Here is a 12045-nt window from a genome sequence, read left to right as displayed (position 1 = left end):
TCATTAGATTTGGAAACTTATTTCGAAATTTGACAACTACACCCCTCAAGAAAATTAACTTAATTTTTTGCTTTGGTTCACATCACATTTTCCAAATAATTTTATACGATTAGATTTTCTGGATTATGTTATCCGGCTTTTTATTATAAAGAGGGTAAAATGGGGAAAAATGGAAACGTTTGGAGTTACAAAAAGAAAAACATGGGTGTGCCCAACTAAACATAAAAATATATTCTTTTTTTTTCTTTCTTCCTACACCTCCAAAAATTTCTTTTGCACCTCTAAAAATTTTAAAAATACTCTCTGACTATTTGAACAAAACCCACATAGATCATACTACAAAGTTGTTTTCGGATGTCTATTTCTGATCAAAGATTCTTTTGAAAATTGACATCCGGTTAAAATTTTTTACTTTTAGATAAAAAATATATATATATATTGAAAATCGATTTTCTGCAATATATTTTTACTTTTGAAAATTGATATCTGAAAATAATTTTGGGGTGTAATATCCGTTACTCTACTTAAATAATCTAATGATATTTTTGGGATTTAAAAAGGTTTTAAAGGGAAGAAATTTTGGAAATGCAGGAAGAAAACGCTTTCTTTATGGTTCAGAGATCCAAATCCGGCTGTAAGTTTAGTTTTGGGTTTACTAAGTTCGGCCTAGCTCCACAATAGGGAAAAAGATTGGCTAAAACTTCTTGCACTCCATCAAATTTCATCCCTCACCCGTAAAAACACTTTCCAATTCTTTTTATAATAAAAGAAGGAAGTGATTAATTTCTAGAAAAAAAAAAATCGTATTCCAAAAAATAAATTTCAAAAGTGATAAGATCTAAGAAAAAGTTGATAGGGTGCAGGAAGTAATTGAAAAAAGATTTTACACTGAGTGGGCTGACTTAAAAGACAATACTGCAATACATTATTGTAGGATACATTTGGAATTTAAATATCGGGAGAAATGAAAAAGGAAAGGAAGATGCAATATTTAAATTTTCAAGAATAACACTAAATTAAATTTATGCTAATCTATTATGTTTATAATATTTTAGGGGGAAAAATGTAGTTTAGGAAAAAAGTCCACTGTTCAAATCTTTTACAAAGATTTCTTATTTGATAAAACATATTTTATAATCAACGAAATGAATACTCGATACAAAAAATAATATTTTTATTTTTAACTGTTTTTCTATCATTCAATTTGAAATTTATTTAGCCAGCTTCTTTAGCAATCCTACTCCCATTCTTCTAATCCAAAACCCAACACTCAATGTTTTTGAGAGTGGAGTTTAGTCTTTTAAGGGGGAAAGAAAAAAAAATTTTCAATTTTTAGATTACACTAAAATTTATGTATTTAATTTATGTATTTAAAGTTTTTAAGACACTAAGTTTATATTAATCTATCATTCTAATATTTATTTTAAAAATTATCAAATTCAATAAATGTCCTTTAGAACAAAAAGTTATCCTCCCTTCCCTTTTTTTCTTCAAAATACAATTCGCAAACATATTATGGGAGTTTCATAAGTTTCTTAAAAAAAAAACCTTTGAACAAAAAATTATTTTTAAAACTCGTAATTTATAAAATTTACATTATTACTATAATATAAAAATATTTTATAATTATAAAAATTGGCTTTCCTATATAAAGTAACTAACAGGAATTAAAGTCATACATAAATGTTAGATATATATATATATATATATATATATATATATATATATATATACACTTCCTTTATTGTAATTATTTGATAAATTTCACTTTTTTTGTAAAGATAGAGACATGATCTAATAAATCTTGAATACATTTCACTTGGCACTAAAATATGTGTTATATATAAAATGTGTAGGAAAAAACTTATTTTAACACATCAAAAGATGTTAGTAATAAATTCTCTGATATATATACTCTTACGAATATATATGTTTTTCTTTATTTTTTGTTCCTTCTTATTTCTTTTTATCAAGCTATTAAAGTCCATTTTTTCAGAACAAAATATCATTGATAATCCAAACTCCAAGGCAATTGATAATCCAAAATATCACAGCACTCCACTATCGTACTTAAATGCCAGGCTGGGATGACCAAGAAATGTGTACCCCATTTCTTTTTTGTTGGTCCATGGCAAGTATATAATTGAGTTAAGTGTTGTTTCTAATGTCTACTTCTGTTTGTGTGATACACTCAAAAAGTGACCTTAATCCTTTAACTAGGGTTTCAACATATCTGGATAAGGCAACTCAACGAAATAACCAAAAATAAATTGTTTTGTTTAGAGTGGTGATAGGTTTGATTGGGTCAATAAATCTAATGTTGATCGCGTCAATAATTAGATTTGGTTTAAAGAATTTTTAGTTTTACACTTTGAAATTATAAGATTAAAGGGTTTGTTAATAATTAGATTTGGTTTAAAGAATTTTTAGTCTTACACTTTAAGATTATAAGATTAAAGAATTTGTGTAGTGTTAGATTTAATGTTGATTAGTTCAATAAACCTAATGTCGAAGGGTATGATTGATAAAATGTCAGCTTGATTGATAATTAGCTTGATAAGTCCAATACTGATTTAGAAATTGAAAAAATGTTGATCGGATCGATAGGAGCAATACAGATATAGATATAGAGATGGAAAAAATGTTATTTCATTTGATAAGTTTATCCTGAGATAGAAAAAATGTCGATTGAACCCATAGGTATAATACAAATCCAATAAGAAAAATGTTGATGGGATAATATAATGAATGTTTATATATTTAAAAGGGATTACAAATAGAGGGTCCAATAATAAATAAGAAACATTAAAAAAAAATTATTTGAATACATGAGAAACTTAAAATCTTGGAGTGATAGGAATTTTGGAGGTACGAGAAAAAATAAAATAAAATGGTACTTTAAGAGATGAAAAATAAGACATATATCACTTTTAAATGGTCATAGCTAATTGGTAATAGTACTTGTTGGCAGAACAGTTAGCATGGAAAAATATGTAGATTACCTCAGAGTCTCAGTTTCACAACCACCACAAATGTATTGTTTTCGTTAGTATTAGTAATCCACACATTTTTAGCATATTTTTTACTTCAAAAGAAATATTAGAAATTAATATAATTTAGAATATATTGTTTCATTTCTTCTTTGTTTGCAACAGGTTCTCTCAAGAGGTTTTTCCTTCTGGTTGGAGAGGGTATAATTCCCTTTATTTAACAGGGGATAAAGTTTTATTTCAAGACAAGAATATAAAATAGGTCTGTACATTATTGTTTTCGATCCAAGCATAAAGAAGTTTCTAAGAAGAAACTTACGTTGTAGTTTTCCCTTAAAAAATTGAATAACCTCAAAGGTTGAATATTTGGACATTCCAGTCGTCAATATCGTTCAGTATATAACAGCTGGACGCATATAATATATCAAATTAAAGTTTGAGTTTTTTCCAAAGATACTACTGAATCATGTCTAAGTTTAATTAGGCAAGATAATGAACAATCAGTGATATATTGATTTTGAAGTAAATAAAGTAAAAACTCATGGATATAACATGTCTAAATTACATGTTATACTGTAAAAATAAATTAGAAAAATGTAATTAAAATATTAATATATTAATTTTGAATAGATTAGTTTTTATTAATTGGTTTTATATATTTTTTCTTTATGTATTGTTATTGAACATTATTTAAATAGATTATTTGAATTTTGTTTAAAATTTATGAATGTTATGTATTGTATTTGATTTGAATTTATGGTCAAAATATGTTAATTATTTTGTTTGTAAATACTCACGGGTATCCGTGAATATTAAAAGAATATGTGAATACATGCATAATGAATACTCGTACAACTATAAAAACAAATGAAGAACCAATATTTATCTCATGGTTAAGGTATAGTGAACATTCGCTTAAGTCCACATTTTGATCTTGAGAGTTTGATGCAGACTTAATTGGAAAACATTCTTATGAAATTTATAAAGTCACATTTAATATGGAGTATTAGAGATCATATAATTACAATATAGAATATTATGAGTGTTGAGAATTTATAGGGATGATAAAATATATGAGAGATATAAGATATATGATAAATGTAAGAGATATCTTATACTAGAGAAACTTGTTGTTTTATTTTATTCATATTATATATATAACAAAATGTATAAACTATAAAGTCAGATGACTTTACGTGATTTTTTTCTAAAAATAAAATGACAAAATTATTGATCGAATAATTTTTCTTTTCCAAATAAATATTAATTTAGATGAATGTTTATGCTAGAAAAGAGACTATTCCTACCCTACTTATTGATATCCTTCACGAAAAAGTATAAATATTCATGAGTTATTAGAAGAAAGAGCGAATATTAATCCACATATAACATTAATTGCTCAAAAATATAAATGTTATTATATTAATGAGTCAGTATTTTCTAAATTTTGGTCATTATTAATTATTTAAATGCCGTAAGTTTACATTATGTTTTTTAAGATGAACTGTAGAATCTTTAATATTATGATGACATTTTAGAATGTTTGCAATCAATCAATAAGGTACCAATTTAGTTACCATAATTTTTTTTAGAAATAATGTGATGACGTGTGTATGTTAGAAAGACTAGTAGGTAACTTGACATATCACAGTGAATAAAATAAATTATATTATTGTAACTAATTAAGAGTCACACCACATCGTAATGATGTTATACTTTATATTTCCTTACATATTCCAGAAGTTATTAAATTGTTCTCTAAATAACTTTTGAGACTAAATAATTTTTGAGAGTTAGACTTATTAAATTACTCGACTTGATTTAATTAATTTTTATTCAATTTTCTGTTTTAATTATTATGAAATTATAAATAAGTTATACTTTTATCATCTATTTAATGAAAAATAAGTTTCTCATGTTTTCTTTAACGAGTTAGACTTATCTTTTTTTTTAAGTGGTTCTAATGACTAACTCACATTCTTTTATTAATTTTAACATATGTTTTACAACTATAATTAACACCAATTCTTTAACTAGATTATTAAATAACTTGATTTAATTGTTTTTTTTTCAATTTTCTATTTTAAGTAATTATGAAACTATAAGTAAGTTATATATAATTTTACCAAATGATAAATAAGTTTTTCATATTTTTTTTGAGAAATTTTTTTGTACTCAGCTAATTTGACTTTTATATAAGGGGAACCGTATAACTGATTTAATATTTTATCTCAATCCAATTTTGTAGATTCTTTTTTATAATAGATATAATTTATTTAAATTTCACAAATTATTTATTTTTTATTATAAATTTGGTATGATTTATAAAAACAAAACAATTTAAAATTATTGATCAGAACCTTTATTGAACTATAATACTTTTATCGAACTATAATACTTTTTAGAAGTCGCTTAGAAGTTGAAGTCTTAATACCTTATATGTGAAAATTGAAACAATAACCATATTTATTGATTGAATATTTAAAACAAAAATTGACTAACAATTTGTTTTATCTGAATTATTTTTTGTAAAATTTATTTGTGATTTATAAGAAAAATTATGTCTCTACATAAACATGGAAATTTAAATTCAAACTCATATACATGAAATTAAACGGATTAAAAAAAATAATATTTTGAATAAATATCTTTAAGCCCTTCAACTCATATACATGAAATTAAACGGATTAAAAAAAATAATATTTTGAATAAATATCTTTAAGCCCTTCATTGGGAATGAATTACCATTCTCTTCAGATTAGGGAATTCATGTTTTTATCAAGTCTAATAGTTTCACATTGTTTAAAAATCAAAGTCTACAACAATTGGAATATTTTTTCCTCCTTTCATCTTTTGAGACGACAGACAATACTTTAAATGTATGGTGATTGACAACGATTCTATCATTAAACTTATGATTAAAACAATGACCATATATATTGATTGAAAATTAAAAAAAAAATACTACAATTTATTTTGTCTGGATTATTATTTGTAAATTTTATTCGTGATTTATAAAATAATTATGTCACTGCATCGATCTATGATTAGAAACTTAAATTAAAATTCATGATGTCTATAAAATTAGACTGATTAGGAAAAATAATATTTTGAATAAATATGAATGACAATAATTAGGACTTGATTTGGTGATGAACATATGGATTTTCTACCATTAGATCAGTATATTCCATATATGCATTCCAATTTGTTAGTAGTTGCTCAATTATATTCTTAATCCCCCGAAGCACTTATCAATATGTAATTAAGATATATTAAAATATTATATATTTGTTGTGTTGTGTATATGTTCGCAAAGTAGTTTTCGTATAGTATGAGCACTTAAATGAAGATTATAATATTGGATAATACTAGAGTAAGGATAACGTAGAATTAAACGGCAAAGTGAAAGGAAAGATCGGGTCCCAACTTTTGACCCTTAGATCCCAAAAAGATTGATCTCGTTGAGAGTGCGCAAACTACAAACAAAAGCGTGGCAATAGCACGATACATGGACCCCACACGTGTCTCCCTCTCCGGTTAACTACAAATTCAACTTTTTGCACCGCCACTTCAGGGACTCGCACTCTCCATTTTCTTGGAATCATTATGATATAGCTATGTATGTGCCTTGCCCCACCCCACAAAAACAAATTGCCACAAAAATGCCCTAAATTATAACAAATTAAAGGTGATGCATAGCCAGACCCCACAGTTGTTGGTATATTTGTTCATTTGTTCAACACTAATCATTGCTTAAACACCTCCAATGCTATTATCATGCATAACATTAATACACCAACCCAACTACTTATGGCTTCCCAAGAGATTGATTATTAGATGCAATCACTTATGCTGCACTAAATATTCGTTGTTTTTAATAAAACAAAATATACTGTGTATCTTATTTCTAATAATGTTCATGACTGAAGTATACAAATAAACATTTTTTCATTGAAATACAAGATATGATGTGTCATTATTATTGCAATTACCAATCGCACGTTTGAGTGATACATAGGCCATGATATCTATGTGTGATGATGACGATGAGAGAAAGGTATACCATCCTTACTTGACCCGACGTTTTTTTATTAATTCAAATTAATTATGTATTGAATTTAATCTTAAATTATTTAACACTCGAATGTTTTAAGAAATTAATTTTAATCTATATAATCTTATAAAATTGATTTAGAAGATAAAATTTACATTTTATGTTTAGTTGATATGAGATTTTCAACACTCCCTTACGTTGAACATATATATTTCGAACGTGAAACTAAACATAAATGGGTAATTCGATAATCTTCAATCTTACAAAATTACATTGTAAGATGAGATTTACACGTATTTATATACTGTAAACTTGTCTTATCTTATTTAATGCAAGATCACACACAAATATTTATCCAGACTAATCAAAGACTACATGTTAAGTTTTTAAAGGAGAGGGTTTCACTGGAATATACAACACTAATGAGCTGAGACCAACCACATAAGACATTGACACCACTCTCAGTCTAAAACCTTAAGGCAATGAGTTTATGGATCTTTAAGAACAATGTTCTACCTTCTCATTTCTAGCCAATATAAAACTTAAACTCACACTTGAATTCCTAATACTACACATAGTAATCTAACAACAAAATCATCATATGAGCTAAATCAAGGTATAAACTACTTACATTTCTATTAAATTAATATTCACACTTCTTCGAAGAAACTACCGTTCATACAAATTAAATTGTTAGATTATAAGTTTGTGTAAACTCCATAAATACGTGTTAATTAATTGAAGGATGAAGAGGATTTGCGCGTAAGATCATGGTAATGGGATGGTTTAGTGAAAACGATGAAATAGAGTAATTGACATTCCATTTCGGTGCATTACCAAATTGAAGACATATGGTGAAGTAACTTTTATCTGTGATTTCTTTAATTTATAATAAAATTGCTATAAAAAGAACCTGATTATGACGTTTTTATTTTTTTTAACCGTCTTCCATTATATAAAGCAAAACAGCTTTAACTGAAGAAGAAATCCATTGTAATCTAGTTTTTCCTTTCCATTTCCCTCCACTTAAGCAAGGATTATAAATTTTTAATAGATCATCATTTACTTCATTCTTTTAAAAAGTCCACGTGGTTGGATGATGCCGCTACACAAAAATAATTATTACAACCCTCCATTTTCAACCAAAAAATCTAAAAAAGTAATTACAGTTGGATTGCAATCTTAATAAAAAATATAATCTTGCAAAAAGAAAAAAAAAAGGACAAAATTTAGAATAAGACGAAATATCCATGAATTGGGTACCCGTGAAGTGCTATCCTTTCGTCCTTTGCAACATTCCTTTGAATTGAACACATTAACGTTGTACTTTTAAGACAATTATTAAAATATTGCATGTACCGATAGGATATATATAAAAAAGTTACGATACAGAAATAATTGAGTTAAATTTGTTTTTAATTTTCTTTTTAGTTTTTAGTAAAAATAAAGTTAGTTATTATTAAACTTTAGTCCAATTTAATTTTTTAATTTTATAAATTTAGTCTTTTTAAAGTAATTACAGTTGGATTGCAATCTTAGTAAAAAATATAAAAAAATTAAGTCTTTCAACTTTAACATACATTGTTAAAATGATTAAATTCACACAATTCTATAATTAAAAGATTAAATTATATCAAATTTTTAGATAAAGACTAATTTTAACTTTTACTTAAATTTAAGATACAAAAAATATATTTAATTCACAATTATTCAACCACACTATTAGCATACATAGTAATTTTACCGACTATTATAATAATTAAAATCAAGGACGTATTACAAATATTTTTAATTAATTGATCACATAAAAACTTACATTGAGAATAAATCCCTATTATACTCATAACTATTTTTAATAAAAATGCCCTCTGTTGATGTTTAAATTTGTTAACAAAATTTTACTTTTTATATTACACAATTTGTATCAAAGAAATTCAAGGGATTCTTTCGTCCTTTCAAGATTATCGTTCAATATCTACTCTACCTACATGTATGGGATTGGATTCTTCTTCCACTCAGAATTATGACATGATACTATTATAATATTCTCACATCAAGCCTTTATTAATTAACAGTTTAGTCTTTTGTAAAGTAAAAATGAAACTCATTAATATGATTTCTTTGTAGTTAGATTGACAAAATAATAGAACTGTTAATAAATTATCCATTGCACAGAAGACAGTTTGTCGTTTTGTGCTCGAATCTTTCCTTATGTACTGTTAGAGTTCTAAACCAAAACTACGATTTTCAAACGACCAGTCACTTAGAGGAGAATTTTTTAGTATTTCGGAAAAGATATGCTTAAAATATGAAACTAAAATAATTTATAAATTCTTACAAGTTTTGTTTACAAAAATATTAAAGAGGATTGAATTTATATGCTTTCGTATCCTCCCTTTAAATATATATGGATTCCATTTGCAGATATTTAAGAGTTGTTCCTGTTGTTTTTTTTTGGATAAAGTATTAGTATTATTTATTTTTTGTGGAATAGTAACATTTTTTTCCCTTTTTTGAAATATTTAAATATAATTTAATTTTTATATCATTTTGTTGATATTTAAAAGATGTATAGTTGTCTCAGTGAAAAACAAAACTTATTAGCCTGAAGACAGTAATATTGGTTTGACTTTTACTATAATTAATTTAAGAATGAAAGCTATTATAATTATCTTTATCAACGAAGCTTCATAATACCTTCAGAAGCTTGCGAACATTTTATTTATATGTATGAAGTTTGGAAACTTAAATTTCGTAATACATTGATTAAAATATTTTTGGTTTTATTACTATTTTCCATATTTTTATATGAACATTGAGTTTCATGCTTATACTCATGATCTATATATCATCATTTATTTTTTGGAAATAACTATGATCACATTTACGAACTTCTTCTTCTATTCATTGCCAATCATATATAAGTTTTTTTTTTTCGATGTAATGTCATTTAATTAGTTGATAATGAATACATCTACGAACTATCAACAGGAGTAATAAATAATATTGCATCTCTTGCAATATCCTTTTCATAATTTATAAAAGGTATTAAATAAATATATTTAATATGTTAAAAACAAAAAAAAAACATTATTAAGTTTTTATTTATTGAGTAAATTTTACAAAATTTATTAAATTGTTTGAAATAAATTGTGAATGGGTGACTTTAATCTTTCACACAATGCTTCGTCACCATTGAATTTCTTATTCATTTCGTCGCTTTGTCTGTAACGCATTGCAGAATAGGAAAACGGATGATATACAAATTTTAACAATACTAATAAAACTAAGATGACAACATATATGACTAAATATAATGCTGCATCGTTTATTAAAACTTTCCCATGCTCTATAAATAAAAGTGTTAAATGAAAAAAAGTATTTATTGCCCTTAAAATACAAATTAAATGAATTTAATTTTTTTAAAGAATGCAAATGTATTGTGAAAAGATTTAGAATATTTGATTATATGGCAGTTACAGCCGGCGGCTAAAGGCTATAATGTTACATATGATATTAAATTTGAACTGAATTTTTTATTAATTGTTAATGTGTATAATTCTGATTTTCATTAACAGATTGTTTGTATTAATTTATGCCTATTTAATAATTACAGCTTATTATATGAGGTAGTAAATAGTTAAACAGAACAATATTTTACATCTATTAAATGAGTTTAATTAATTTGTTTGTACATAGTTCTAAAACAACAAATATAAATCGGATCTAGTATTGTGCCACTTCACCTACCAGTAGCTACACGTACCCTCCTTTATGTGATACCCACTGCAATAAACGACGAACTAATCAAAGAACCCATAGATTAAGGTGTAATGACGTAATTAACTATTAAATTATGGTGCAAGAACAAATTACGTGCACGGAAGTGTCATTAATTTTACACCTATTAGTAGGTAAATTGTTTGTATGTGTTGTTGGCATGTACCTTAAATCTGTAGTGATAAGTATTCGTGTCAAAAATATCCTCAATATTTTACAATTAAAAAAATCACTGAAGTGGAGGATCACAAGAGTAATCTTATTAAGAAGAAAAAAAAAGCACGAGATATTATTTGTCTGCCAAAATATGCGCGTAACTTACGGTAATGTCAATATTTGATTCATTTCTTTTTAGCTTTGTTGTTTAGCGTAAGAAGATGCATTATTGACGAAGTAATAATTTAACATATATTATTTCGTCAAACATTCTTTCAGAAATAATAATTTATGGGATAATGATATTTTGACTTAATTTTTTTTAATTTATTATTTTAATTATTCTTTAATTATCTTTTTTTTTTTTATTTTAGTTGTGTAATGTGATAATCTGAAAATGATTGGAGTAACGAGTTTAACGTGAATAAAAAAATGAGTCAAAATATATTATTCTAATTTATGTAATAATTAAAATAGTAAGTATTGGTTGTGATGACGAGTACTTTTTAATTGTACTATTTTATTCAATTCTAACACAAGGATTGATGTCACTTTTAACCTAAAATCTTAAGATGATAAATTTTTAAATCTTTATATTTTTTATTGGGCTCAACTCTATCCACGAAAGACTTGACCGTGACTTAAATTTCCATCGATATTAATATATAAAAAAGCTATATTGTATGTACACACGAAAGTCTGACTATTTAGGGTGTATTATAGTTCTTATATTTGTCTAGGAAGTGGACTATTTACACAATGTGTCTCCATACAGCAAGCAATACACTATAGGGGAAACCCCTGGTTATACCTTCTTTTTTTTTTTTAAGAAATTGAAAGTGATTAGGAATATATCATCGTTAGAAATTCAAGTCTGAGTCTAAATCTTACATTGAATAAAAATAAAAAAATTGAACACCATATAAGAATCAAAATCCATAAATTCATTATTTTAAAATTTTGGATTAAAAGCAGTGTCAATCCCTTATTTAATTAGACTCATATTTATTAATATTGTATCTTTCTGGTAATCTTTATAGAAAGAAAGACCTTCACAATCAT

This window comes from Vigna unguiculata, chromosome 1 (assembly GCF_004118075.2).
Source record: "Vigna unguiculata cultivar IT97K-499-35 chromosome 1, ASM411807v1, whole genome shotgun sequence".
Lineage (NCBI taxonomy): Eukaryota > Viridiplantae > Streptophyta > Magnoliopsida > Fabales > Fabaceae > Vigna > Vigna unguiculata.
The sequence above is the reverse complement of the archived record's forward strand: the minus strand, read 5'-3'. Positions refer to the sequence as shown.